Source organism: Dermacentor albipictus, chromosome 4 (genome assembly GCF_038994185.2).
Source record: "Dermacentor albipictus isolate Rhodes 1998 colony chromosome 4, USDA_Dalb.pri_finalv2, whole genome shotgun sequence".
Lineage (NCBI taxonomy): Eukaryota > Metazoa > Arthropoda > Arachnida > Ixodida > Ixodidae > Dermacentor > Dermacentor albipictus.
In genome coordinates this window covers 123,983,120-124,010,716 of record NC_091824.1, presented here as the reverse complement: position 1 = coordinate 124,010,716, position 27,597 = coordinate 123,983,120, and the positions used below count along the sequence as shown (strand labels likewise).

Genomic DNA, 27,597 nt, shown 5'->3' with positions numbered 1-27,597 from the left:
CTGTTTGCGTTAATTGACGGCAATTTGTGGCGATTTTTCACGTCCTATGCACTCTAGCGCCGAGTTAGTGTGATGTGTACGCAAGGCAACATGACAGTAGCACCTATTTACTTGATATATTCGCGATGCCATCTCATCCACCAAGCTTTTACGAGTTCGCATCTGCTTCGCCGTGTTTCTTCGTCTCCGTTGTATGGCCTTGTTTGTCCACTTTGAAGCTGTTGGCGTCCGCCTATGTTGGCAGGTATCAGTGGCATGGGCTCATTAGGTTAGCCATGCACGTATGTTAACGGTCAATTGTTGAGCGCTCCTTCAACTTCTGCTACAATTGTGCGTGGCGGCTCCACTGTAGTTGTGCTTCTTGAGATTACTTTTCGCATCGATGTCTTCAGGCTTCGTGTGAGGCACTCGAAAAATCCTCCCACACCTCCACGGGGTGCACTCGGCTATTGTTTCCGTTGGTGTATACTGCAGTAATCCTTCGCTCATTCGTGCCCAGCAGCTTCAAGCATTTCCTTCTCGGCCTTAGTTAAGGTACTGGCGTTGTACGAACAGATTACGGCAGGTATACCCCGTCGTGCGGTGAATTGCCGGAAAGCTTGAACAAAAACTGGATATCGACATGTCATTGGTCATCTCCAAGTGTACTCCTCTCGCTACCGCGCAGGTGAAAATTACTACATATTGTTCCACAATGTCGTATTTGTTTTTCGCATAAAGTGTTCCGGTGAAGTCAGCTCCTGTGACTTGCAATTACCCCGATTCGTTGGCTCTGTCGGCCGGGAGGGGAGGCAGCAGTTAATTGGCCGGTCTTGTGTTACGCCTCTTGCAGATTATGCATTTATTTAAAACACTTTTTACAGCTTGGCGACCTTGCAATATTCACAACTTAAAGCGCAGTTGCGCTAGCATTGCTTGAAATCCGCCGTGCAATATTTGATGAACGTGACGTATTGGCGGTTCCGTGAAATACCCGCCCTTTGGAAGTACGATGGCGTGCCGGCTTTGATTCTTGGCTGTAGTGCAAACGTCCTTTCTGTCTTGCGAATCCTTTGTTTTATCGATGTTGTGTTGTGTATCGATTTGTTGTGCAGTTTGCACCGTCATCGCAAGGTAGATTCGCCCGCGAGGCGCTGGCGATGACGGTGCAAACTGCACCACGCACACCGCTGTTCGCGCCGACAGCACTTGCGGGGATCTGTGCAAAACTCGCCGTAAACTGCAATATTTTAGCTTCATTTTCATTGTCTCCCTTTCAAATGTAAGAACCAGAACAGAAGCGAAATTATTTCACTAGAGGGGGATCGCGCAGTGCGGCCAAACTGGATGTGCGCGCCTGTCAATGGTGATGACTGGACGGTGCGCACTATATCTTCACTTATGCTTGGGCCACGCGCTCCGCTGTTCAACTTTCATTTGACGCTGATAGTACATTCGTGTGAATCACGCTTGCTCTTTCCGGCTCCATGGATGTAACTCATTCGAGTCCATGCCACCCTATTTTTCGAGTCCGTCAACGTCTTTGCGCTTATACCACGTGTGTAGATCGGCCAGATTGTTTGCACCTTGTATGAACGACTCGACTCGCTCGTTTGTGTTTTCTCTTCTGCGACTCTAGTAACAGATGTACCCCTTTTGCTTGTCCCTCTGATACAATGAAGTACTATCATTAAGCCGGTCAAGCAGGCTGCTTCAATTCTTGCGGTGAAGTGACTTTTGATGTCGACGCCTAGTCATGATGCTATCACCGCTGCCATTAGCTCAAGTGTTGCTAAACCTGGCTCTGATTGGAGCCACGTCACTTTTCACTGTCGGTACGCTTGACTTCCATCGGTTTGCACGACTGCCAAGTGTACTGCCGCTTCGCATGCTGTTGCACTCGCGTCGACATAACAGCGTCTATGCTTGTTCAATTTGATCCTTGCTTGCATAGTATTGGAGACCTAGAACTAGCAGCTCCTTTTTTTTTAGACATCAGGTCCCTCCACTTGTCGCCTTCTTTAAGGAGTGGCTCATCTCACGCGATCGTCCCCTCTTTAATTTTTTGAAAGCCTCTCTACGCCTATCGTAAAAGGCGATGGCAAACAAAGCGCATCAAATCTTTCCTGCTGCTTGTGTAGCATGGTCCTTTTGGTTAAGTACGTTGTTGCTGGTAAGGATGCACACTTGTCCACAGGAAAGGATGGCACGTCTTTTGAATACTTCCATAAAATGGCAAGTAGCATTGTGTATCCTTTCAATCGAATCCCTACGTGATCGTCGCCCCTTCCGTTTTCATCTATTTTACTTGAGATCTATTCCTTAGGTGTCCATTTTCTGAAGTTCATCGCCACCTCTTTGATCAGCCGTTTTGCCGTTTTGTACCACTTGACAGCACCTTAAAACGTTTCGGCCCCTAGGATTACATCATCCACGAAAACCTTTCTGCGCTGGTTCTTGCTTCTCCAGATTGCTCGGCCACTTGTTTGAAATGGTGCTTGATTGTAGCTTCTAAGATTCTGAGATCGCGTGATCATAGAGACTTGCATTGTTTTCCTGTTACTTTGCGCGCTAGCTTCCATGGCTGAGCTATTTTTCATTGCTTCTTTTGCCTTGAACTGCGCCGATAACTCCGGTGGAATTGCACTCTTCAACGCTGTCAACATCGAGGCGTAACTGGCACTCAAATCACTGAAGGTGCAGACCGACAATCTGTTCAACTGCTCTACGTGCACTACCTTGCGTAGTTAATCAATTTCTTGCTTCAACCTCACTTTCTATACACCCAAGAGCACACTCATATGCAGCTCCACTAATCGTTGAACATTTCCGAACGTTGTTCGTAGTATTTTTATGGCTTCGTCATAACTTTCATATGCAGATAAAGCAATAAAGCCCTTCTATTGCGTACGCTGCCTTTCCGGTTAGAGGTGCTAATAAACTTTTATCCCTTGCTCATGTTGGGTCTAAGGTTAACTGCTCACTCGTACTGAGCCCAGAAGCGATTCCACTCCACAGCTCTTCCGCCAAGCTTCGTCATTTCCAGATTGGGTAGCTTATGTATTTCCCTTGCGTCGTGTTCTGAACTTAGTAATGCCACCTGCGTTCTATTGTTCAAATCCAATTGTATGGCCTCTTGAATTCTGAACTCTATTGTAGGCAAGATCGTTATTTTCATGTCGTACTCTATCATTCAAATACTGCTTCGGCAGTATTTTCTGTTGCAAATTCCTCCATTTGTTCGTTGGCGCTGTTCAGGCTTTCGCTTATTCTCTTGCGTTGTGTGCAACTTTTGTCTGTTAATTGCGTTGATAAGCTTCGTGATCTGGGGGCGAAGCGCTTTTCTTTTCTTCGTAACTATACACTTCGCTCATTTCTAGTAGAGTAACAATGGCGTCTTGCTTGACAGTGAGCTGTTACGATGCTTACATATGGTCTTCTCTACGGTCTCGTTGCCCGATCCGCTGCTCCACCAGTTTCCTTTTCTGCTTCTTTGAAGGCTAACCTTCCTCATCGGCGGGGAGGTAGTATGCTGGTTAACAGCACCATTGTTGAAAACGATAGACCGGTGACTGCTTAGAATGTGAGTGGTTTATTAAAGTAGCACGTGCTCGCGAGAAGGAGCCGCTCTCTTGCTCAGTCTTCGAGTGCCTCGATGATATTTTACAATAGATGTCCCTACTGTGGCACATAGCCTCAGCGGGGCATCGGCCAAGAAGTGGTTGGTGCAATGGCACATGTACAGAACGGGTCATTGCCGAGGAAGCAGCCGGTACAATTAGACGCCAGCAAATACAAGCTTGCTTAAGATGTCGCATTGTGTAGCGCGGTTAATTTACGCGAGAGAACGTGCACTCGCCTGTTTCCGTCAAACACGCCGGTATGAACAGCTTCAAGAAAGCTTCGTTTCACAGAAATTCCAACATGTTCAACGACTGCATGTGTCTCCAATGACTGTTTTTACGGTCGCACCACACAGGTATGGCCATTGCTATTGCATAGGTTGTCGAACGCGAGCGACGCTTTCTCGTCTCTTACGGATTCGTTAGTCCTGTCCCAAGGTTCCGTGTTTTCGTGCTTTTTCTGCCGTCTTCCTCGATAAACCATATCCGTATTTTTCAGTTTGTAACCTCATTGAAATATCCTTCGAGAATTCGGGAGCTTACGTATAACACGGTTTGCTTTGCCGTTAGTCTTACCTTGCATTAACCGTGGATGCATTCAGCAGTGACCGCTTCCTGACCGAGCATGTCCCGATTGTTTAAGCTGAAGAGAGCTCGTGTCACTCTTACCTCTTTGCTGCTGAGATGATGGAAGGTTCGGCGCTGCAACTCGCGCTTGCGTCTGTCGGGAATGGCTCGGCTGCTCTGCGCACGATTCCACGTAACATGGCTTCCCACTGTCAATAAACTCCGTAGCAACGGTATCTTCTACTTGCGTACTCGTTCGCCATAGACGTAATATGCCATAAACAATACAACTTGACAACTTACCGACATTTTCTGGACGGTCTACTATTGTTTCAATCATTCCATTAATACTGATCACCTAGATTTCGCAAGCATTAAATTTTTTTGCAGCATCGTTAACGAGTTTCTATTCAACCAGCCTCTTTTCCTTAATGTCTTTAATATCGACAGCAGTTTTCTCAAGTTCCTTGGCGATCTGCTTAAGGTGTAGACCTGGGTTGGTTTCAATGTATCCTCGCATAAGAAGCAAGCTGAAGTACACAACCGTGTCGATCACAACGAATGGTCGTGGGAAGGCTGCAGCGCTACTAAAAAGGTATTCTTCGCGCTAACACACGTACCGCGTTTATCCACCTGCGCAATGTAGGTGAGGGGGTTAATTTGAGACCCGAGTGCAGGTAGCGCTGCCGCGCCCGTTCACGAAGGCGTTGACGGTGCGGCGTTATCAAGTTCGGAGGCATGGTTGCGCTGTGTCGATATATATACAGCGTGGTCCACACGTGTAGCTGTTCAGAGTCGTACCTCTTAATCCGACGAAAGGTGCGGCAGGGAGCAGCTTGTGGCGATGTGCTCCTGCGCAGCCAAAGTCGCATCGAACGTACCGCTTGTTCCACGCGCGCAAGCAGGTCCCCCGCGAACATTAACTGCAGAACTTAGAACTGGTCAATTAAGAGGTGAGATGAGATTAGGAGGTTTGGAGGGACAACATGGCCACAATTAGTACATGACCGGGGTAGTTGAAGTATGGGAGAGGCCTTTGCCCTGCAATGGGCGTAACCAGGCTGATGGTGATGATGGTGATGATGGTGATGATGGTGATGGTGGTGGTGGTGGTGGTGGTGGTGATGGTGGTGGTGGTGGTGGTGGTGATGGTGGTGATGGTGGTGATGGTGATGGTGATGGTGATGTGAGTGCTGGTAGCACTGTCGTGCCCATGCCTTGCTGAACAAGCAACTAAACCAGAGATCAAGATGCATACACACTGCGATTAAGTGCACAGGACGATGCTGGTCGAATCGCTTGATAGTAGAGCGAGCATCGTCCTATGCTCTTTGCTGTATATGCGCCTGCTTATCTGGTTTAATTCCTCCTTCGGTACGTACCAACTTCCCCCAGCACTTAGCCTTACTGCATCCGAGCCTTATTGTTCCAGAACGTTGACCTCGGCTTTCGATTGCAGCCCACGTGTAAGGTGGATATCCAGCGCGCTGCTCCACGTTTGCCATCCCCCCCAACGTCCTCAGGAGATGGCCTAGAGCGCCGCTCGTACCGTTCCCCTTCGCCGGTGCGGTCTCGCAGGCAGACGAGATTGCTGCTCGTCGCCCTTCTTTGCTACGGGCAAGTACCACGTACAGACCACTCGTACTACGGCTGTGTCCTCGAATGGTCGAATAATAAGCCTTATTGCTTCAGTTCGTTTTAGATTCGCCTTCCCTTTCGTTACATTAATTCGTTTCATCGCTTGGACAAGTATACGACAAAGGAAATAAAATACGAGGAAAGCCAGGAACAAGTGCTTGTCGGTACCTGACTATAGGTCCCTGTCCTCAATATTTTGAACTCGAGCAACAGCGGTAACCTATCATTGTCATTAAAATAAAAAATGAAATGTAAATTTTTATGCACTTTATCAATATTCAGTTATCATACTATGTGGTCATTATAATTCAACTAATCACATGACCAAACAAAGCTTAACGTTCTGTCAGCAATTACTTACTTGTTTATTTATTCAATTGCCTCACAGGCTCCCGAAGGAGTATTGCGTGAGGGGAGGATACAGGGAATTAGCAAAAGAGTACAAAGTGTACATTCTCAGCGAGTAAACATGAAAGAACAAGTCTCCCACAATGTTAACGCAATACAAAAAAAAGTTTCTTTAGGGCGCAGAAAACCCTCCTAACCGATCGTTGCGTAAACTTTAGATAGCCCAGGAAGAAACCTGGCATCTAAATAGCAAAAACCAAAAAACTTTGTACTACCTAAGCCTAGGGGAAACAATGTGGATTGGTAGCTTGCTGAAATGTCTCTAGGACCTTGCTTGCTAAATTTCAGTTTCAATATTGCAACCATGTGCATTCGCGACAGCGGGGTTCAAGAGGTCAAGGCTGTCGGCCGTAATTTTTCCTGGGTTTTTCAAGTTATTTGTAGATATCTTAACCTCAGTATTAAGGTCGCCGGTATGCACGTGTGTAGTTGGATTGCGAATTGCAGTTTGTAATGATCTCGGGAGTCCTTAGCAGTCTGTTATTCGGCAACATTGAAGCGAAAGGAAATGCTTTATTTCATCGTTCGCCTTTTCATTTTAGAAGTTGTGCCCCACATGACAATACATACTGCATCTGTGATTGACCTGCATCTAAGTGGCATTTGGTCTCACCCTTCCTAAAGCACCTATTCTACTAGATGGCTTCATGTTTCAATTGCCAACATGGTCATTTCAAGGTAGTCATGAAAAGCACCTAATATTATGCTGTTTGTCCGCTCTATATGATCAATGCCCATAGAGACTTAAAGGGTTTACTCCCGGTAAAAAAAATATTCACTTCGCTTTGCTTTATGTGCTTCAACTGAAACTCGTTCACATCTGGCAACTTTGGCAACCTCCTTAACCACCTGTTGGATTGTATTCGTTAAGTCAGCACTACATGAAACAATTCATGTAATTCGCGTACAAAACCTATTTTTTTCTGTTGGTGGAATGGTAGCGATATTATCTACCTATAAAGCAAAAATAAAAGCGGCCCTAAAATACCTTTGTGTTAGACCTTTAGTCATTGACGTTAGCTTGGACATTGATGCACACGTGAAACCCATTGGTACAATTTTGGAGATAGACCCTGATTACCTTAAAGTCCCCACCCACTAATTCTATAAGAACATCCTGAAGGGTACCTGCCATGGTTGCTCAGTTGCTGTGGTGTTGGACTGCTGAGCACGAGGTCACGGAATCGAATCTCGGCCACGGCGGCCGCATTTCGATGGGGGGAAAGCACCCGTGTACTTAGATTTATGTGCGCGTTAAAGAACCCCAGGTGGTCGAAATCTCCCGAGTCCTTCACTACGGCGCGCCTCTTAATCAGAAATTAGTTTTGGCACGTAAAACCCCATAATTTAATTTTAACATCGTGACGAGTACTTAGTATGACTTCATCAAAGGCCCATCTTAGGTACAGAAATATTCATACTGCACTCAACTACCGTTACGTATTCTATTATTGCTTCCTTTGTTGGCAACATTGGTAGCTCAGTTAACTTGTCCCGTTCAAAACTCCACTAGTGTCGCGAAATCACTTTCATGCTTTTTCAAGAAACCGAGAAATCTTTCTTGTGCAAAACGCTTTGGTATGTTCTAGTGGAAATGCTCAGTATGGATACTCTTTTCAGGATCCCGACGTCTGCGTTCGATTGAGGCCCATGAGTCACGTTATCCAGTGTGCTGCTCCCCGTTTGCCATCCTCCCAACGTCCCCCTCGGGAGATGGCCTAGAGCGTCACTCGTATTCTGACCGGCCGTGTTTGTGAAATTGCATTCCCTCACCCATGGCGTCCTGCTGGCAGTCGGAACCTTGCTCCTCGCCCACCACTACTGGTGAGAATCGCGTACTCACGTCTCGTACTTTGGCTCTGTCCTCGAGTGGTCGACAATAAGCCCGCTGATGTTTTCGTTTTGCAGATGACCGTTTTCGATGGCGGTGAGCGAGGAAGACGTGCGAGGCAGTCTTGCCAGAAGGTGGAAAATTTTACATATTGCGGACGATATGTTCGAGATCTCGGGGGAAATATTATTCTGGAAATGAAAACGTGTTATATTTTTTGACGTTAGAAGTGCTTTTTCGATTTAATGTGCTGCAGTGTACAGATATGGGCAATAGTAGTTCATATTAGCAGACAACTGAAGTCAATGCGACATGCCTGAATAATTACACGGACGCTATTTTGCGATATTTCTAAATGTCATCTTGCGTGTGGCCAGCTTCGGTTACGCCTTCGGCAGCTGACTTGAAGTTGCAATGTCAAACATTACAAAAGGCTCCCGTCAGCGACCTCGGCCCCCTTTTTTTTGGCGTCTCCAGTGCGAGTAAGACTAAATTTTGAAAGCAGTTTCAGCAGGGCTGGTTAGATCTTTTGTTACAGCGCTGAATTGCTCCACTACGGGGTGATGACCACCAGCTTCATACGTCTTGGGCCATCGTGTTCAGACAAAACGTGGCCATGTATAACAAACTGAACATCGTGTAATTTAATTTCTAAGCCACGTATGACGCTTCAAACATGCCGATGAGGAGCCGGAGGTGTAGCTTCTTATTTACAGATAGCTTTCTTGATTGCTATTGAATATTGCTTGCACGCGTGAATAACTGACACTAGCACTCGATGCGAGGTTTGCAAGGCATACTATCAAGGCACTGTACCTGGTTTCGAATCTTCCTTACTTTTTTCAACTGCCGACCAATTAGGCGCACATATCTTGGACTCCATCGTGCTTGTTTAGCGTTTCCTTGTCAAATGGGTTTTAGTTAAGTCAGCTGCAGGGAATTTGGCCTCAGATTCTCAGCAAGCGACTTCCTCACAGCGTATAGATGCTTTTCTGAATAAATATGGTCTTGGCGTATGGAAGTTTCGCCCACATATGTGGCAAAAGTACACGTGACAATTTGGCAGCACTGGTTTCTGCTCAAAATTCCAACTATTTTCTTGCCTGCGTTCCAGATCAGATGCTTTTGAGCAACAATCCTTCCACGGCTGTGCACGTTTGCACATCGACCGGCAACCGGACATTCAAGTCTGAGCGTGGCCACTAACCCCAGGACCTACGCGGCAATTAACCTCTCGTCACGGCAAGCGTCGTCTCTGCGAGCTTCGCATCGAGCGTCCTAAACGCTCATCAGGTGCACTTTGTGCATTTTTTTTCTAGATGGTCTAGCTGGCGAGGGTGGCGCTGCCTTAGAAAAGTTAACTGTTTCTTCAGTTGCTCTAGCTAGCGCTCACTGGGAGGCATAGCTACACTACAACATTGCTTAGCTGTAAGCCCGAGGTTTCGTGGGCATGGCTTGCGGCCACATGGGTCTTCTCCGTGCCGGAATCGAAGAGAACGGGCCACGTGTTGCGGGGTGGCGGTGTATAGCTTCAGGTTTAGCTGACACTGCGCAGGCTATAGCTGACAGCCGTCCTCTACGAGTGCGTCAGGGACATGGACCCTTCCGAATGGCCTTGCGACCCGACCCCACTATTTCGTGACAAGGTAGCCCGGGCGCGTCAGTGCTACCGAGCGAAATGTGGAATCACGGAAGCAAACGTCATTCGGAAACTGCCTCGCCAGCTGTTAGCTATTGCGGCGACCTTACGTCGCCTGTATGCGGTCTGGAGCGCAGCTCGGCCGTGCAGCAGCTACGGTAAGTGGTCCATTTCTTTGCTGTTCCCGCTGTTCTTTTCTGGTTGTTTACTTTCCTCCTTGCGTCGCAGATGACCTTGATCACCGCTTGTGCAGTCACCGACCGTCTTAACTGTTTCGCATTCCCTCGGCGGTGAAGTGTTACTGGTGAACTGGACTTTGTTCCTCGCACGGCACTGCTCATGGCAAGTATCATGAGTGATAGTAGTGTGGCTGTGTTCTCGAGTGTTTAACAAGCCCTGTCTGATTTCAGGTTCCTACCGTCTGCTTTCCATTTGCTATTCACAAGCATATCCAGCGGGTGCTTGTGCACATATAGTCTCCGGCCGTGTTACGTCGTGCATTTTTCTCGCCGGTGCTTTCAGCTGGGAGACGGAGATTCGTTTAACTCCCTGCACTACTTCTGACAAGTACCACGTATACACTCCAATGGTACTACGGATGTTTTCTCGTGTGGCGTATAAGCCCTGTGGCATTTAAGGTTCCGAATGTCTGCTTTTGAATGAAGCAGTGTTTTCCTCTGATGGCTATGGTTCGCGTTCTCTCAGTGCTCCTTTCCATAATCCTGTTGCTACACCTTGCCGGTTCCCCAAGTACACACTTTGTGGGCTTCCGATGAAATTTGCTGTCGAATGTATTTACTATGCAGACCTTCGAGGTTAGGTTTATGCTTCCGACAACTTCCTTCGCCACAGTTTTCAAAAGGCTTTTTTTATGTCGCTCTCCGAGTGAGACGACGTTGAATTTCTTCCGTTCCTGGTTATATTTCTTAGCGGAGTTCTTTTCCTCACCCGTAACTTATTTCGTCTACTCGGAGTGCCACATTTTTCACAATGCTTTTGTACCTCTACGTAGTTTTCTCTTTTGTCGAAGGTTGCCGTCCTATTCTTCAATGTTTCTTCCCAGTTTTCTGGTTCCGCCTGTCGAATCCGCAGAAGTTAGAGGAATCGGTTCTCCAGGTATATCGTGAACTTGTGTTAACGATTGCTTCTAATGATACCCCCTACTTCGTGTACTCGGGTATATACCTCTCCATTATGCAGTCCACATCGACCGACCGCTTTCCGTAGTAGACTTGAAAACTACGAATGAGCCTTTCATAGGAACCGCCCCCGCACGGTGTTTTGCGGAGGAAATTTCCACTTGGTGATAGGTGATAAATTGTTCAGTTGTTTAGCGATGTAATATTGCTGTGACCGCATTAAATCCCTTATTAGTTCATCGGGATGTCTTGCGTTGTTGCTGAGCACATTTATGTTCGACCTGAGAAACGCCGAAAATACTGCAGAAAACCGATGGGAAGAGTCTCCAACAGTTTCGCAGTGTACCTCTTGTCACGGCACATCTGAAAGTTGCTACACAAAGTTTGGCTATGTCTCCTTGTTTTTTTGTTTTCTTTTGTAGTTACTCCCAGCGCACAGTTGAAACGTAGGCCAGCTATTTCAATATGGTCTTCGTTACTCTATCCTAAAGAGGAGGCACTTCCTCTTACAAGGATCCGGAATTATATCTTCGCCGCACAACGCACTGTCATATTACTTTCACTTATTTTCTTCCTCTGATTACCTGAAATCCCGTTATTATACGCGCCAGTGTGCCACGTACTCCACCGTGAAGTTTGTCCATATAGGTGTCACACTAATAGTCGACAGATTTCTTCCATTTACATGTGATCGGGTGCTGCTCCTCTTGTGATACGGGCCCTACCGAAGGCGCCCTTGAAGTCTGATTGGGTCTTTATCTTAAAATATCTGGTATTCGCCTATTGTCTGCACATTCGCTTGCTTGCTGAATTTCTGCAATTTTGCAATATACACACTTTGTTCTAGCCAAATGAGGCAGGTTTCGGCGGTATTTATTTCTTCTGCTTTTAGTGGACCGTTGAACTGGTCCTCTAATATTCACGGAACGAAACATTCACGCAGTTACTCTCCAAATATTCAAGTAATTGCCGAACCTGTCAACTTCAATGCCTCGTCTTGAGATCCTTTTCGGCGTATATCTGACACGAGAATCATTTCCTTTCCCTTCATTATTAACCGGCATATTGTAACGGCTATTTTGTCTGTAGCGACTGGGATTCCTTCCACAAAACTGTTCACTAAGACATCTCTTCTACAGTGACTCCTGCTTATATCTGCTGGATTTTTCAGTACTATTGACGTATCCCCATTGTTCTCCTACTGAGTAATCCCTTTCCCTGTTCAACGGTTGCTTCATCCATTTTCTTTCTCCAATGCAGCATGATTGTACACGTGGTCCGATACTTTACTGTTGCTTGCAAGTTCTAATTTGCGAGACTGACGACGGTGTTCATTAGAGCTACTCTGTTCGTTGCCAGGACCAGCACTGTCTCCGCTCTGGTATAACGGTACCATGAATGCTGCACTTGAAACACCACCGGGTTTGCATCCGAGAAAAGTGTCGGTGTTAACGTTCCGTTTCTTGTTGTCGATGCGCGTCGTGGAATTTAGTCCTTTATCTTCCTCGGTATATTTCTCCATAGATCATTTATCTTCGTCTGGGAGAGGGTTATGCCAATAGTCCGGTTTTTTCCCCGTCATTGAATACCGATATTAGCTGTTGCAGTGCAGGACGTTAGAAATTCCAGCCGACCAAATATTTTTGCCCTGGTTTGAAGTACGCATCGCTTCGTGAGCATTTCACTCGAGTCTTCATATCGATGGGAAAGCAGAATACCGTCGGCCCTGTCCCAGTTCATTCCTAGAATACTGGACTGGCTTGATCACGTACGAACGGCACCTTGATGCGAATTTAAATTCTCATTTCTTCACTGTTCGTTGTCCATTTCCTACGATTCATTGCAGCTCGGAGAACTTTTTTTTTCTTCTGTGTACACGCCTTTTGCCTGGTTTTCTTATGTTCCAAGCATAACTTCATCAACGCAAACTTAATTACGTTTGCTGTCATTGCAAGCATTTCTTACAAAATTCATTAATAATGTTGGTAAATCTGCATTCAAATTTCCTCTTGTTTGAAGATAATCATTCAGAACATTCCTGATCTTAACCACGAGGTTTCAAATACTACGCTTAATTTTCTTTCGGCCTTCTCGAATTGCTTGATGGTGCGATATGGTAGTTATTGTTCAGTTTCTTCCGAACTCGCTCGTTCTGCTTTCCAGGTGTGAAACATCTCGCATTGAACAGTTCTATTTTTATCTCGCTGCTGCATTTGTCTGGTGTCTTCGAGATAGTCTTCCGATTTCTACTTCGTTGATTTCCACGTTAACTTGCTCTCTCCATCCTTCTGGACAGTCCTTGTAACTACATATTCCACTTTATGCATCGTTTCTTTCTGAGGAGCTAAGCCAGTATATTCCGCCTTCAAAAAGTTCAAAATGGAAGTCGTCAGTTTCTGCGACGTCAAGAACCATGGTGAGTTTCGTATTTCGCAGTTCTCTTCTACACATTGGTCAGGCACAATCCACTCGGGTATTTTCTATTTTCCATGGTATCTTCGTTTCGTCTTTTCACTGGGTTTTGCTGCTCGCCTGCACTACTACTGGTAAGTGTCGTTTACACGGGACTCGTATTATGACTGTGTCCTCCAGTGTTTAACAAATGAGCACTGTATCGTTACAGCTTCTGCACTCCTGTTTTCAATTGCGGTCCACAAGCGTACCCAGCGCGCTCTTGCACGACTCTACGGTCTGCGCTCCAAAAGATTACTTCGGGCACGAGCATCACCTGTTCCAGGAGCGACTGCTATTGCTTCTACATTCTCTCGCCAGCGGCATCCTGCTGATAGACTGGACTTGCCTACTCGCCTCGCACTTCTACTGGTAAATGTCGTTTACACGGGACTCGTATTACGACTGTGTCCTCCAGTGTTTAAATAAGCACTGTGTCGTTATAGGTTCTGCACCCCTGTTTTAGACTGCGGTGCACGTACCTAGCACGCTCCTGCACATAGATTCTCCGTTCTTTGCTCCAAAAGAGATTACTTCGGGCACCAGCTCCATGAGCGACTGCTATTGCTTCTACGTTCTCTCGCCGACGGCGTCCTGCAGGCAGACTGGACTTAGCCTGGCGCCCTTGCACTTAATTCTGGTAAATATCGCGTGCAAACGACTGTACTGCGCCTGCGTGTTTTCGAACGACCAACAAACGGGGCTTGTGTCATTTCAGGTTCCCAGTGTTTGCTGTCGCTTGTGGCACAAGAGAAACGTTCCAGCACTCTCATTTACAAGAACATTCGTGGCCTTGCCTCACGAGCACCTATCTTCAGCCCGGTCGTCCTGCCGTGCTCTATACAACAAGCTTCCCGACACTAGTGAATGCGTCGCACGCCTATATTGGCGGTGTCCTGCACTGGTGTTAACGGCGTGTTCTTGCTCTGAAGGACTGCATGTGGTCATCGTCCCGAGACCGTCCATCGGATGTGCTCCTACAGTTCACAGTTGCCTTTTTTCCGCAGGCATAGTTAAGTTTCGTGTACCAAGCTTTTCTGTTTCGGAAGAGTGGCACGTTGTCAGCAATGGATAGCGCTTCTAGGAATGGGGTTATTATGAAGCAGAACAGCAAAGGTCTGGTTAAGTGGACACCACTCGGTACTTAATAGGGACTGTCCATGTTTTCATGAGCCGATCTGTAAATTTTTGGTGGCGAGAGTAATGGACATTCATTCATTGTGCTCTTTTGTAGTAGTAGGTGTGTGTGTGTGTGTGTGTGTGTGTGTGTGTCCTTTTTTTCGATCGAGAACGTATGACATAAGCTCCACCGCTATCTCGCCCACTTCGAATTTTTGTTTTCGTAGCATTTCCAACGTCACAGTTGCTTCACTTTTCCCGGTTCATTCCTAGTGAAAGGCTCCTGGTTTGATGGCTTACTATCGTCTGTGGACATGGATGGATGGAATAACTTTTATGAAAGGTCCTGCGAGCTACAGGGCGCAAGGTCCCATAGAGCGGGCTAGTCCCATGTTGGGACCGCGAGTTGTAACTACCTGGCCGCATCGTGCGCTCGCTGGACGGCCCAGAGCTGCTCCGCCAGGTCCGTGCTGCTTAATGCTTCTTGTAGCCTGGCGGAGTCTTGCTACTTGTTTGCGTGGGTCCGACCACACGGCCAGAGCAAGTGATGTACGTCTAGTGTGCTATGGCAATTTTCGCAATATGTTTTGTATAGGTCAGGCATGTAGTGATGTCTGTTCTGCGTGGGGTATGTGTTTGAAGCATTCTGAACGTGAGGGCTTGAGACCCGGTGAGCTTATTGTGAGGTGTGCTGTATATTCTGGGGTCTAGATAAAATTGCTTTATCTCGTTATGTGGAGGGAGGGTCCCGATTCTCGCTAGGATGGTCACCACCAGAATAGGTGGCGTCGCGGAGGGTTAAGTCTCGCGCGCTCCTGTGAGCCATCTCATTGAGATTGCGAGGGGCATCCTCGATCTCCCCGAGGTGTGCCGGGAACAAGCAGATGGTGCGATGCTGCAGCGGTGCGGATCTATTGATTATTTGTAGTGCTTGGCTTGCAACTGCTCCTTTCTGAAAGGCTTTGACGGCCGAGCGTGAATCGCTGTTGACGTGGGTGATGGTCGGGTCTGTGAGCGCGAGTACGATGGCGACCTGTTCTGCTATCTCGGACTTGTGGGTCTTGACTGTAAAAGCGTTTGTGACTTGACCTTGCTTATTGATCGTGGTGGCAACGAAGGCCTTCCTGGTCGGGTACTGTGCCGCGTCAACGAAACAGGCTAGGATCTTCTTATCACGTATTTCGCGCAGGATGAACGATCCGCGTGCCAGCCTCCTGGGCTGATGGTGCGCGGGGTTCATGTTCCGCGGGAGTGGGCGAACCGTGTAAGAGTTGCGTGTGGCCGTCGGAACGCTTTGATATAGATTCTCGTTTACTGTGGGGTCATGACCTAGTTTGGCTAGGATTTCTTTACCCGGTTTGGTCCCAGAGAGTCTTGTCCATTGAGCCCGTTCTTCAGCTTCGGGGATTTCTTCAAGTGTATTGTGTGCCCCCAGTTGCAGCAGGAGCTCGGTCTCGGTGTTCTTGGCGATTCCCAGCGCTAGTTTGACTAGCTTCCTCAGTTGTACATTGAGTTTGTCCTTCTCCGCTACCTTCCATGTGTGCATGGCCGCCTCGTAGGTGAAGTGGCATAGCGCAAAGGCGTGTGTTAGCTTGAGGAGATTTTCTTCCTTAAGGCCGTGTTGTCTGTTTTCTATGCGTCGTATGAGATTCAAGGCCTTATTCGACTTTGTCACGATCTTCTCCACTGTCACGGCGTTAGAGCCGTTGCTCTCAATGAGCATCCCAAGAACTCTGATTTTGCTGACGTGTGGAATGGTTCCTCCGTCTTTTGTTCTGAGAGTAATGGCTTGTGTGTCTCCGATTTCGTTCTTTGGCTTGGCTCGATGGTTTGTAGACGAGGTGCTCCGACTTCGCAGGTGAACATCGCAGGCCGGTGGGAGCGAGGTATTCCTCGATCGAGTCGATCGCTTGCTGCAGAGCGCTTTCAATTGACCTCAGGCTACCTCCGGGGACCCAGAGCGTTACGTCATCTGCGTATATCGTGTATTTGACGTTCTTGATTTGATCCAGTTTCTTGCCTAGGCCAGCTAGCGTAAGGTTCAAAAGTGTCGGAGAGATGACAGAACCTAGCGGGGTGCCCTTGCCGCCGAGTTTGTGTTTCTGGAACTTGATTTCCCCTAGACGGAGGGTGGCCGTTCAGTCGCTCAGGAACGATTTTGTATAATCGTAGTCTCGTGCCGAGTTCGAGGTTGGAGATCGTGTCGAGTATGTAGTCATGTGATAAATTATCAAATGCCTTTTCGAGGTCTAGCCCTAGGATTACTCTCGCGTCTCTCGTGTCTGCGTCAATGATCTCATGCTTCAGGAGCTTCATGGCGTCTTGGGTGGATAGCCCGGTTCTAAAGCCAATCATTGCTGCGGGGTAGACATCTTTATCGTCGAGATGTTTCGAGAGCCTGTTTAGGACCGCGTGCTCGGCTACCTTGCCGACGCAAGACGTCAGCGAGATAGGTCTGAGGTTATTGATGTTAGGCGCCTTGCCAGGCTTTGGGATGAGCCCGATGAGGGCCGTTTTCCAGTCCTCGGGTAGTGCACCGTTCCTCCAGATTTTGTTGATTTCCTCTGAGGGTTTCGATTAAGGTTTCATCGAGGTTTCTAAGTGCCTTGTTGGTTACGCCGTCCGGCCCCGGCGCTGACTTGCTGTTTAGGTTATGAAGCGCTGTGTGTATCTCTTCGATTGAGAAGTCCCGATCTAGCTCTGGGTTGGCTTTGCCGCGATATGCTTCGGCGTTCGTGCCTCTAGTATTTTTGACGAGCGGGAGGTACTTGTCGGCGAGACGGTCAATGAGCTCATTTTCCGTAGTAATTTTGAGTTTCTCGTGCATGATCCTGTTGAGCGTACGACCCTGGTCCGCTTTGGTTTTGGTTCTGTCTAAAAGATGTTTGAGCAGGTGCCACGTCGTCCCGCTGTTGATGCGGCCGTCCGCGGCGTCGCACACCTCGTTCCATTGCTGGTTAGATCGTCGTCGTCATTATCTATCGTCGTCGTCGTCATTATCTATCGTCGTCGTCGTCATTATCAATCGTCGTCGTCGTCATTATCAATCGTCGTCGTCGTCATTATCAATCGTCGTCGTCGTCGTTATCAGTCGTCGTTATCAGTCGTCGTTATCAGTCGTCGTTATCAGTCGTCGTTATCAGTCGTCGTTATCAGTCGTCGTTATCAGTCGTCGTTATCAGTCGTCGTTATCAGTCGTCGTTATCAGTCGTCGTTATCAGTCGTCGTTATCAGTCGTCGTTATCAGTCGTCGTTATCAGTCGTCGTTATCAGTCGTCGTCGTCGTCGTCGTTATCAGTCGTCGTCGTCGTCGTCGTCGTTATCAGTCGTCGTCGTCGTCGTTATCAGTCGTCGTCGTCGTCGTTATCAGTCGTCGTCGTCGTCGTCGTCGTCGTTATCAGTCGTCGTCGTCGTCGTCGTTATCAGTCGTCGTCGTCGTCGTCGTTATCAGTCGTCGTCGTCGTTATCAGTCGTCGTCGTCGTTATCAGTCGTCGTCGTCGTTATCAGTCGTCGTCGTCGTCGTCGTCGTTATCAGTCGTCGTCGTCGTCGTCGTCGTTATCAGTCGTCGTCGTCGTCGTCGTTATCAGTCGTCGTCGTCGTCGTCGTTATCAGTCGTCGTCGTCGTCGTCGTTATCAGTCGTCGTCGTCGTCGTCGTTATCAGTCGTCGTCGTCGTCGTCGTCGTTATCAGTCGTCGTCGTCGTCGTCGTTATCAGTCGTCGTCGTCGTCGTCGTTATCAGTCGTCGTCATCGTCGTCGTTATCAGTCGTCGTCGTCGTTATCAGTCGTCGTCGTCGTCGTCGTCGTCGTCGTCGTTATCAGTCGTCGTCGTCGTTATCAGTCGTCGTCGTCGTTATCAGTCGTCGTCGTCGTTATCAGTCGTCGTCGTCGTCGTCGTTATCAGTCGTCGTCGTCGTCGTCGTTATCAGTCGTCGTCGTCGTCGTCGTTATCAGTCGTCGTCGTCGTCGTCGTTATCAGTCGTCGTCGTCGTCGTTATCAGTCGTCGTCGTCGTCGTCGTCATTATCAGTCGTCGTCGTCGTCGTCATCATAGTTACGCACACTGCAGGACAAAGGCCTCCCATACTTCTCCAACTACCCCGGTCATGTACTAATTGTGGCCATGTTGTCCCAACAAACTTCTTAATCTCATCCGCTCACCTAACTTTCTGCCGCCCCCTGCTACGCTTCCCTTCCCTTGGAACACTTGATCAGGGCGTTGTCGTATCTGACATACTTCGTGACTCGAAAGCCGTCGAAGGCAGTGATGACCGTGCCAGTTTCCTTGATTCTCTTTGCCGCCAGAGCGAGCGGGTTGCGTGGGTTGGCGATCTTGCGGTTTATGGAGTCCTGCGTCTCATCGAGCGGAACCCCTCTTGTAATGCTTTTGCATGTTTCGTGCGGCGCCGTCCTATATGCAGTGGTTTCAAACGTTTGCTGTCCTATGGAAATGCTGCGGATCCTGAGGTATTTTGCTGCGTTCGCTTCGGACGGTGTGCTGACCACTATGATGTTCTGCTTCAAATTGGGTATATTGTGTCCTCGCTTCGCTCGTTAGGTTCGATGCAAGCAGCCATGCAAATTGCTTTGGTGACCGTAAGTTGGCCTACCTTGGCTATGTTGATACCGCCACGTATGCGAATCACGATCTTGATGTCATCTTGGGGCAGCGCGGGCATCCTGCTTGCTTTGATCAAGGAGTTTCTCGCTGTTGAGACGGTTGCGTTCGTATTTCCTCCCCTTCGCTGGTGGTTAACGAGGTTGGGCTGGCTCAACGCAGTCTTGATTACTGACGGGCGCGGCGCCACGATAGTCCACCCGGCGTCTGCGGTGAAGTCTTCCGGGCTGATGTCTTGGCCATTGACTTCGTATGCCATCGCTGTAGGGTCGTTCTTGGGTGGAAGGCTCGTTTGTTGTGATCGCTGGAGGCCCCCGCGGCCAGGGTGGGCGCGTAGAGGTCTGGGGTTGGCGGCGGCTTGGTCGGAGTCGAGACGGGCGTTAATGGCGGCGGCCGTACTCACCGGTTAGGCTTAGAGCCCGAGGCGGGGCGGCGAGAGATGAAATCACTCGTAAAAAAGTTCAGAGGTCACGCACTTGCGGAAATGTGGTCTCCCAAGGTAGAAAAGAACTTCAAGAATCCGATTCCGGGTAGAAAAGGCGCAAAACTGGGCAAAACGCACATTTAAATTGGCGAGAAAGCGGGAGCCGGCGCGGACGCGTCCGCCGCAAGCACATGCTTCTTCCTTCCTATGGACATGCGCTTTTGGATTGGTCGAACCGCTGGTTTCTTTGGCTTTAGTCCATGGGTTGATCTCTGTGCTCGTTTCAGCATTCAGCGGATTTGTTCAGGCGCCTTTCTCGTGCCACAAACGGTCTTCACACATTCTCGGTTGTTCCATGTCGCTCATCACCGACTCGAAAAAATTAACATGCCACTACAAAAGAACACAACGTCAATGAATGGGAAAGGGGAGGGTGGTTATTCTCGCCAACAAAGATTTCCTGATTTGCTCATGATGATAATGACGTCCATCTTTAAGACTAGTTCGTGGCAAAGGTAACCGGGCTTGCTGTTTCTAGTTTTTCGGTGTCCTTGACTCATCAAATGCTTTTATAGAGCTGCATAGTCCAACTTCTGTATTACTTGTCGTTTGTTTATCGGTCAGTGCTACCCGCTGTCGTCGCTTGTTCACCTCATACACCGCGCCGTAATTTGATATTTGTGTCCACAACTATTGCGTACTCTGCAAGATGGGTAAGAATACTGAAGCGCAACGGCGCCCTTCACGTGGCTGTGACGTCCTTGCCTGCTGACTGTAGTTCAGATTACGCACACTTGCGTAATTTCGTGATTAATGTGCACCGCATGAGCCATTGTCAAACAGCTGCTTCGAAGGGGCTATATGTATTCCCCTTATGCCAAGTCGTGTGCAAACGTCTAGATAAGTGACGAGCACGCTCAAAGAAATCTTGATTAGAAAACTTTCGCTTGTATTTTTTTTTGTGTTGAAGCGAACTAAGTTTACCAGTTTCCCCTCGTACTTTTTTTTTGCTGTACGCTGTGTCTTTCCATTGCTTTACGCACGCATCTGAATGCGTTGGCGTTAAATAGTGATTGAATTTGCACATGCTACTACTGTTGTTCTAATCTCGATATAAGGACGCACTTGATTTATTTCGAATGAGTTCCATTGTTCTCAACCTGTAATAACCTTAAATCTGTGTTGCTCGATAACCAAATAAAAAAAAAGAGCACTGTCCTTGGTAAATGGTTACGCATACCGCATTGCTCTGCCTTTTCTTTTTTCGCTGCTTTCATACGCTGTGATGAAAGGCGAGCAACGACGCATGCGTGGTTGTGCTCAGTCGAATGCATTTTTCTTAAGCTCTAACACAGCGCAATGGAGCCTTACTGTAGAAAGTGTCTTCTTATTTTGCATCTTCAGTTACTCGACAGTCCTGCAATTGCGCCACAATACTCGCAATCGGTTTACGATACGACCAGTGTGGGGATTTGGACTTCTTGATATGCATCCGCCGTGGTTGCTTAGTGGCTATGGTGTTGGGCTGCTAAGCACGAGGTTGCGCTATCGAATCCCGGCCATGGCGGCCGCATTTTTATCGGGGCGAAATGCGAAAACACCCGTTTACTTAATTTAGGTGCACGTTAAAGCACCCCAGGTGGTCCAGATTAGCGGAGTCTCCCTGTGCGGCGTGCATCATCACATCATGGTTTTCGCACGTAAAACCTCGTAATTTGTTGGTATGTGTCATTGGAGGCTTTTCTTTCTTCTTTTGTCTAACGCAACTGGTACGTGGACGCAGAGAAAGAACAAGCCCACACAGCACTCAATAGTTCGCAATACGACAGCGATGCACGAAATAACTGCACATTGAGGTCATGATATTGGAGGATGTGACGTGGTATGTATAAATCGTCGTATAAAAATGTTAGTTCCTTCTGTGCGTTTCACATCAAACTGGGAAAGTTAGGATACTTGCGCGCTTTCTAGTTCCCTGAAAACAAATGCCGGAATCATTTTCTTTTTCATCTCCCAGCGAAGGTGCTCTACTACGCTTACCCATTTCATATAAGTTTTACAGCTTGAAGCTATTGGAACCTTGATGTATGCAAAGAAGTCTATTACTGCGCCTTGACTTATGCTGTTATTTTCGGTTTATTGATCTAACAAAACTGTTATCAGCTTTACATTTTACACGTCGAAGTATCGTGAAGCTGAGAAATTATCTGTGCTATGTAAATTCCGGCATGTATTTGACATGTATTCCTGTACACATGTATAAATATATGTTACTGCACTGTATATATGCTGCTGTTTGCAGCATTTGGGATTAAGTCTAGTCAATTAGCATTGAATTGCTTCTAATTCAGTTTACGTAACAGTCGTGTTTTGCGCTGGTTGTACTGAGTATGCATTGCATTAAACTCTACCTTGCCCAAATCATCTGTCAAAATAAAACTTCTTACTCTTGTTGCCTGTTTCACTAACTCCATGTAGTGACAGGACTGTGCCACGCCAGCCAACCGTAATGGCACATCCGCTGTCTGCAACTGGTCAAGCGACACCGACTGAATGGGAGCATCACTGGGAGCCATTCAGAGTATAGGAAGGCTGACTTTCTATGAACTCTCTTCGTTCTCCACCTTTCCGTTGTGTTGCTAGCAAAGGCAGAATGCTGGCGTTTTCGGACGTTAACATCCGGAATTTAAAAAAAAGAAAGCTAATATGGCGCAAGTGATAGATCGAAACGTTTTTTACGCGTATGTCTTTAATGGACGGCAAAACCCGTGTCACTATTGCAGCCCGAAGCAGCTAACCCGTCGTAGTAGCCGAGTGGCTCTGGTCTTCCGCTGCTCAGGTCAAGGGTTCGGTAACGGCCGCGTCGGTAGCATGTCGATAACGGCCGAAATAAAAAAAAATGAGAAACGCTCGTGTACTTAGTTTCAGATGCGCCCGAAGGAATCCTAGGTGGTCAAAATTAACCCGAAGTCCCCTGCTACGGCGCGTCTGATAATCACTGTGGTTCAGGCATGCAACTGAACGCCTAGAATTTCATTTTTTTTTGTCGGGGCGAAACTGAGCGGCAGGAGCAGGTGACGACGTGTGCAGAAAACTCGAAACATGTTGCGACGGGCGCTCACGAGTTGCAAGTCATGCGCGCGGCCGGAGCCCAACGTGAATACGAAGGCGGCCACGGAACCGCGATGGTTGCACGCCGGATACTTACCGAAATCAACAGACCTTGACGTCAGGTATACCCAAACGATAACATGGCCCCCGGGACACGAGGGTGTTACTGGGAACCTCCATGCAGATGAGGTGGCTCGAGGTTTTACCAATTGCCGAGCTGCCCATGGCAACATGGTGGAGGACCCGACACCCATCGATCCAAGTAATAAAGCGATCTTGCAACACTACAGGGAAATCAGAAGGCTCTACCCAGCCCTGCAGAGGAACCTTTCAGCCATGGACTCAGCGACGTTACGCAGGCTCCAAACAGACACATACATAAACCTACATAAATTGCACATATACTACCCAACAGCATACAAGGACATATGCCCCTGGTGTGGGAGCACACCAACGCTCTACCACATCACATGGGAGTGCACTGCTCACACAGAACAACAAGAAGATAACACGAGAGCGAGGTGGGAGGCATTGCTATCCAGCTCCGCCCTTGGGGATCAGCTCAGGCTTGTCCGCAGGGCAGAAAGGATGGCGAGGGCCAGCGGTGCCTTGGAATAGGGGCCCGACCACACGGCGTTACCCCGTTTTAGGGGCAACGAAGTTCTTTCTACGAATAAAGTTTTGTTCTTCTTCTTCCGTCGGTGGGCTGTGATTTACAACTGCGGCGACAGGACTAACACCCTGCTAACAACGGCACACCCTCTTGCAGACCCCGCAGAGACCAGCTGAAACTAAGGCTTCCTGGTGGCTGTGTGTAGGCTTTTTATTATGACATACCCGGGAACTGCAGTAGGTCCTACTCGTGTATCTAATATGGTTACCGCAGTATTCATATCTAAAAGGAAATGCAACTGGTAATTGGCGCTGTCTAAAGCTTGTGGCCCGGGGACAGCCAGGTAGCGTGCATTTCACGTATAGCCAATATAAATGCGTAACCTGCCAATCCAGGCAGGACTCTTATGACTGGCGCCGAATCCAGACGCACACATTTCCAAACCTTTATTTGAAAAATGCCATTCACCCAACGCTGTACAGCGTTCGCTGTCCTTGGTGCGGAGGCCGGCCAACTCTCGCCCACATTACGTGGGACTGCCAGAACAGGCCACCCAAAATTAACACACCAAAAATAGCCGGCAAACTTTCCGGAAGGGAGCAGTGGGAGACTTGGCTCGCCAGCGAGGATCGGGAGATGCAACTAGCGCTCTTCGACCAAGCACGGCGGACCGCTCAAGCCAGTGGGGCTCCACCCACTCGCTTTCTGCATTTTTTTCTTTCAAATAAACGTTTTGATATATATATGCCAATATTCATTTCTCACACTGTGGCCTTGTTAATTTAGGCTGATAAAATTAAGGTGTAAATTAAGACTGGGGTGTTCTAAAGGTGTTTTTGTGGAACACCCGTTCCTCAATAAAAGCGCGTTTCATGGGTGTTTACAAGGATGAAAAAAAAAAACGAAACACCCCTATTGCACACATAAGTGTGTGGAAATTTTAAGTGATAGATAGTATCTTCGCATTTACTTGGGTTGGGGTGATAAGATCATTTACAAGAGAACTTTCCCACCAGGAGACGTACCATAATTTCAAGAGTAACTTTGTGATGCCTTGTGTCTCATATCAAATAGAGAGGAAATGGAAGGAATTGTCATCAAACAGCCTACGTAATGTCACCACTCTAACAACAGTCTCTCTAATATTACCAGTGTCATCTTCTAATACGCAGCTCACACAGGTAATATCCGTCACTTGTTTGTAAACATCTAGGAACGTCTTTAAGTACACCAAAACCTGTATAACGTCTTGCAAACACGCAGAGAGCCGCAGTCTGTCTCCTAGCATGCCTATTTACCCCGAAGTATTTTTCACTGTCAACGGGCCGTGGCTTTGCGCATGCAGAGTCAGGTCTTGTGCGTCTGACGTCATTCATCTGACGCCTAGAGTGCACACGCGCCGAGCTCCTTTTGAGGCGCCCACTATAGTATATCAAAGCAATTAAACTTTTCCCAACGCGTCGCCACACATGCGCAGACGACGCAGGCTATGTTATAGCGCCGTCTGTCAGGCGTCTTCCCACGGGCTGTCCTCCCACTGTTTAGCATATCACGATCGCACTTACGCGCGAGGTGACCCGGGACGGATATTTCAGCAACGCACTCTCGCAGCCGCTTCTTATTCGCTTGCCCACGAGACCCGCGAAGGAGAGCAAATGGCAGGAGAGCCGAAACGTCCACTTCATCAATGTGAGCCACAGCGCGAGCTACTGGGCGCGTGGGCGCGTAGTTCACGCGTGCTGCGGTGAAGGAAATTGAAATGCCACCATAGAGTAGGCGAGATTAAGACAATTGCGAAGGATTTAATGTTCAGGCCGCCCCGGTACGGTATTTTGAAATTATTTGTTCGCACCAGTCCAGTCCTCGGAAACTGCTGTAGCCGTACACAATGAGGGGAGCTACTCTAGCTGACACTTGGTGTCTTTCTTTCTTTCTTTCTTTCTTTCTTTCTTTCTTTCTTTCTTTCTTTCTTTCTTTCTTTCTTTCTTTCTTTCTTTCTTTCTTTCTTTCTTTCTTTCTTTCTTTCTTTCTTTCTTTCTTTCTTTCTTTCTTTCTTTCTTTCTTTCTTCATCAAATGCCCCTGCATTTGGGTATTACTTGATGGGTGGGCTTTTAGAAACAGTGGATGATTTCTTCCATGTGTTTCTTGAAATCCTCGGTACTGGAGTGGTGTGGGTAAGTGCTTCCAGTCGATTGCTGCTGTGACAAAGGACTTTGCGAACGCAGCAGTCCACACAGGTGGGAGATGCACGGCTCCGAGTTGAGTTTCATACAACTTGGAGTTGATGCGGCTGGCGAACTTCACGAACGGTGACGGGCATGTCACTCGAAGTGCAACTTCGTTGTTTATGCAGGGAAAATTAGAGAGGAGTAATCGGTAAACGACACTTCCGTGTTACTAGAAAGGTATGTTTCTAGGATCTAACGACGGAAGTGTTCAGACAAAAAGAAATTGCTTTCCATTGTAACTATTTCTATGTTTCTGTCTCCTCCTAATACGTTGCTTGACTAGACGAATTAAAGCTTAGAAAAATCATAAAACACACAAACCGAATGTGCACCTGTTTTTTGTTTTACTTCGCCCCGCAGCAAGAGAGCAGAAGTTTCGTTTCGCCCGCTTATTCCCACATCGTCCAGTCGCGCACGCATACACAGACTATGTAATTTTCCACCGTGTCCAAGCGCGCAATCATGCTCTTTGATCCGCTTGTCTGCCTCAGCATTCGTGTAGCACTGACTTAAACTGCAAGTCAGCAGGTGTCCTTGTGTACAGCGTGAGGTGCACCGCTCGAGCGCTACGCCGTCAGCGGAAGTGCGCCGCGCCACAAGAAAAGCGAAGAGAGAAAAAAAAATGGAGGCGGGGCCCGTGACGTATGCGTCACGTTATCCTCGAGCTCCGGTATGGGAGAACGCAGGGAAAGAATTTCGCTTGCGGAGGCTAGACGGGGCCACTGAAGGGAAGGTCGATGTTTGCGGTGAAACTCGCCTCCTGAAATCATGGGTTCGCGCGGCACTGAAATATTTCTGCCTCGGCTGGTAATGAGCCAAATAATAAAAAAAAAAATTGCGGCAGAACGCTACCTAGAGGGCACGTAACAACTTCCAACGCGTAACCGAAGTTTGCTGGGTGGCCTGGTGAGGGGTCAATTAACAGTGCTACTAGTTGGAATGCAGCCATATTGGTTATAGAAAGTTAAATGTGTGGAAAAGCCTATACTTGCGGAGTTTGGCATGTTTTGTGGTAAATATATATGACATTAAAAAGAAGACAAGAAAACAAAGTGGCGATAACAAAAATTGAATGAATATAATTAATTTTAGTTTATACACTGCGATAGGAGGGCACCCTACAACGGAATAATTACCGTAATATTAAGGCTAATTTCCTAATGTTCTCATCGGTTGAAGTGACACTTGCCTTTTTGAATATTCACAAAATGGAACTAGGTTCTTTAGCATACTGCTTAGTACGTAATGTTCAGTAGCATACCGTAGTACCCTAGGGGAAACGTCCTTTTTGACACTCGGCAAAACATCGAGGAAAATATTGTGGGTCCAAGTTCAAGTGTTATTGTGTTTGTATTGATGCAACGTGGTTTCTCTGTAAATTCACCCGTAATGTCTTTCTCCCTGTTAACCTAAATACTCCTGTAACCTAAACCTACCAGCAAAATTACTTTACTTTCTTGTTCAGGCTTGCGCTTTCTGGTGCTGGAGGTTTCCTTGGGGAAATTGCTCCAGCCCGTACCGAAATTCGACATGGCAGCGGAACATTTCCAAGATCATATCCGAAATCGGGAAAATAGCACTTGCACAGGTCGAAATTTTACCGCATTTTAGTTCAAACAGAAGGAAAGGGGGTGGCTGAGGTATCGGCCGATTTGTCCACTCTAACAAAAGTGCGCCGATAACTTCTTTTGCGGAAATAAGTGCTCGTTTCATATTGACCTCAAAATTCGAGTTTGTCTACTCCATAATGAGCAGTGCTTGTGCTTGCGCACAATGGTAAAATCACGAATGTACTCCATAGAGGGGTACAACTCTCGACAGTGCTGTTTCACATGCGGCAGACACTTCGTGAAGAGGAATCGCCATCCCTCTATTCATTCTTGGAGCGAGCCATAGAGCAGAATTACTTGCCTATGTCTAGAGAAGCTGGGGGAAAGAAGTGGCAACCGCAACGACTCCACCATGTTGGTACCTGTCACTTTTGTAACTCTAAATGTAATAAAAGTATGATGGCAAAACAAGCATTTACATGCAGCACGCACTTATGCGCGTATTGACAAAAAGTATAAAGTTCATTCCGTATATTTTTGAGAAAGATCCTGTGGCTCTTTATAAAGTGAATGTAAAACTTATGGTACATGAAAGGATGCATTTGTAGGCTAATGAACTAGTGGAGCCACCATGCCGAGGGAGGCTCACGGTCTTCTG

The 27,597-nt window shown here is 47.6% G+C and overlaps 1 long non-coding RNA gene across 3 annotated transcripts in view; it reads left to right on the top strand.

Annotated features, from left to right (window-relative positions):
* LOC135899562 (uncharacterized) overlaps nt 1–27,597 on the top strand; it is a 54,012-nt gene that overhangs the window by 2,305 nt on the left and 24,110 nt on the right. The window lies entirely within an intron of this gene.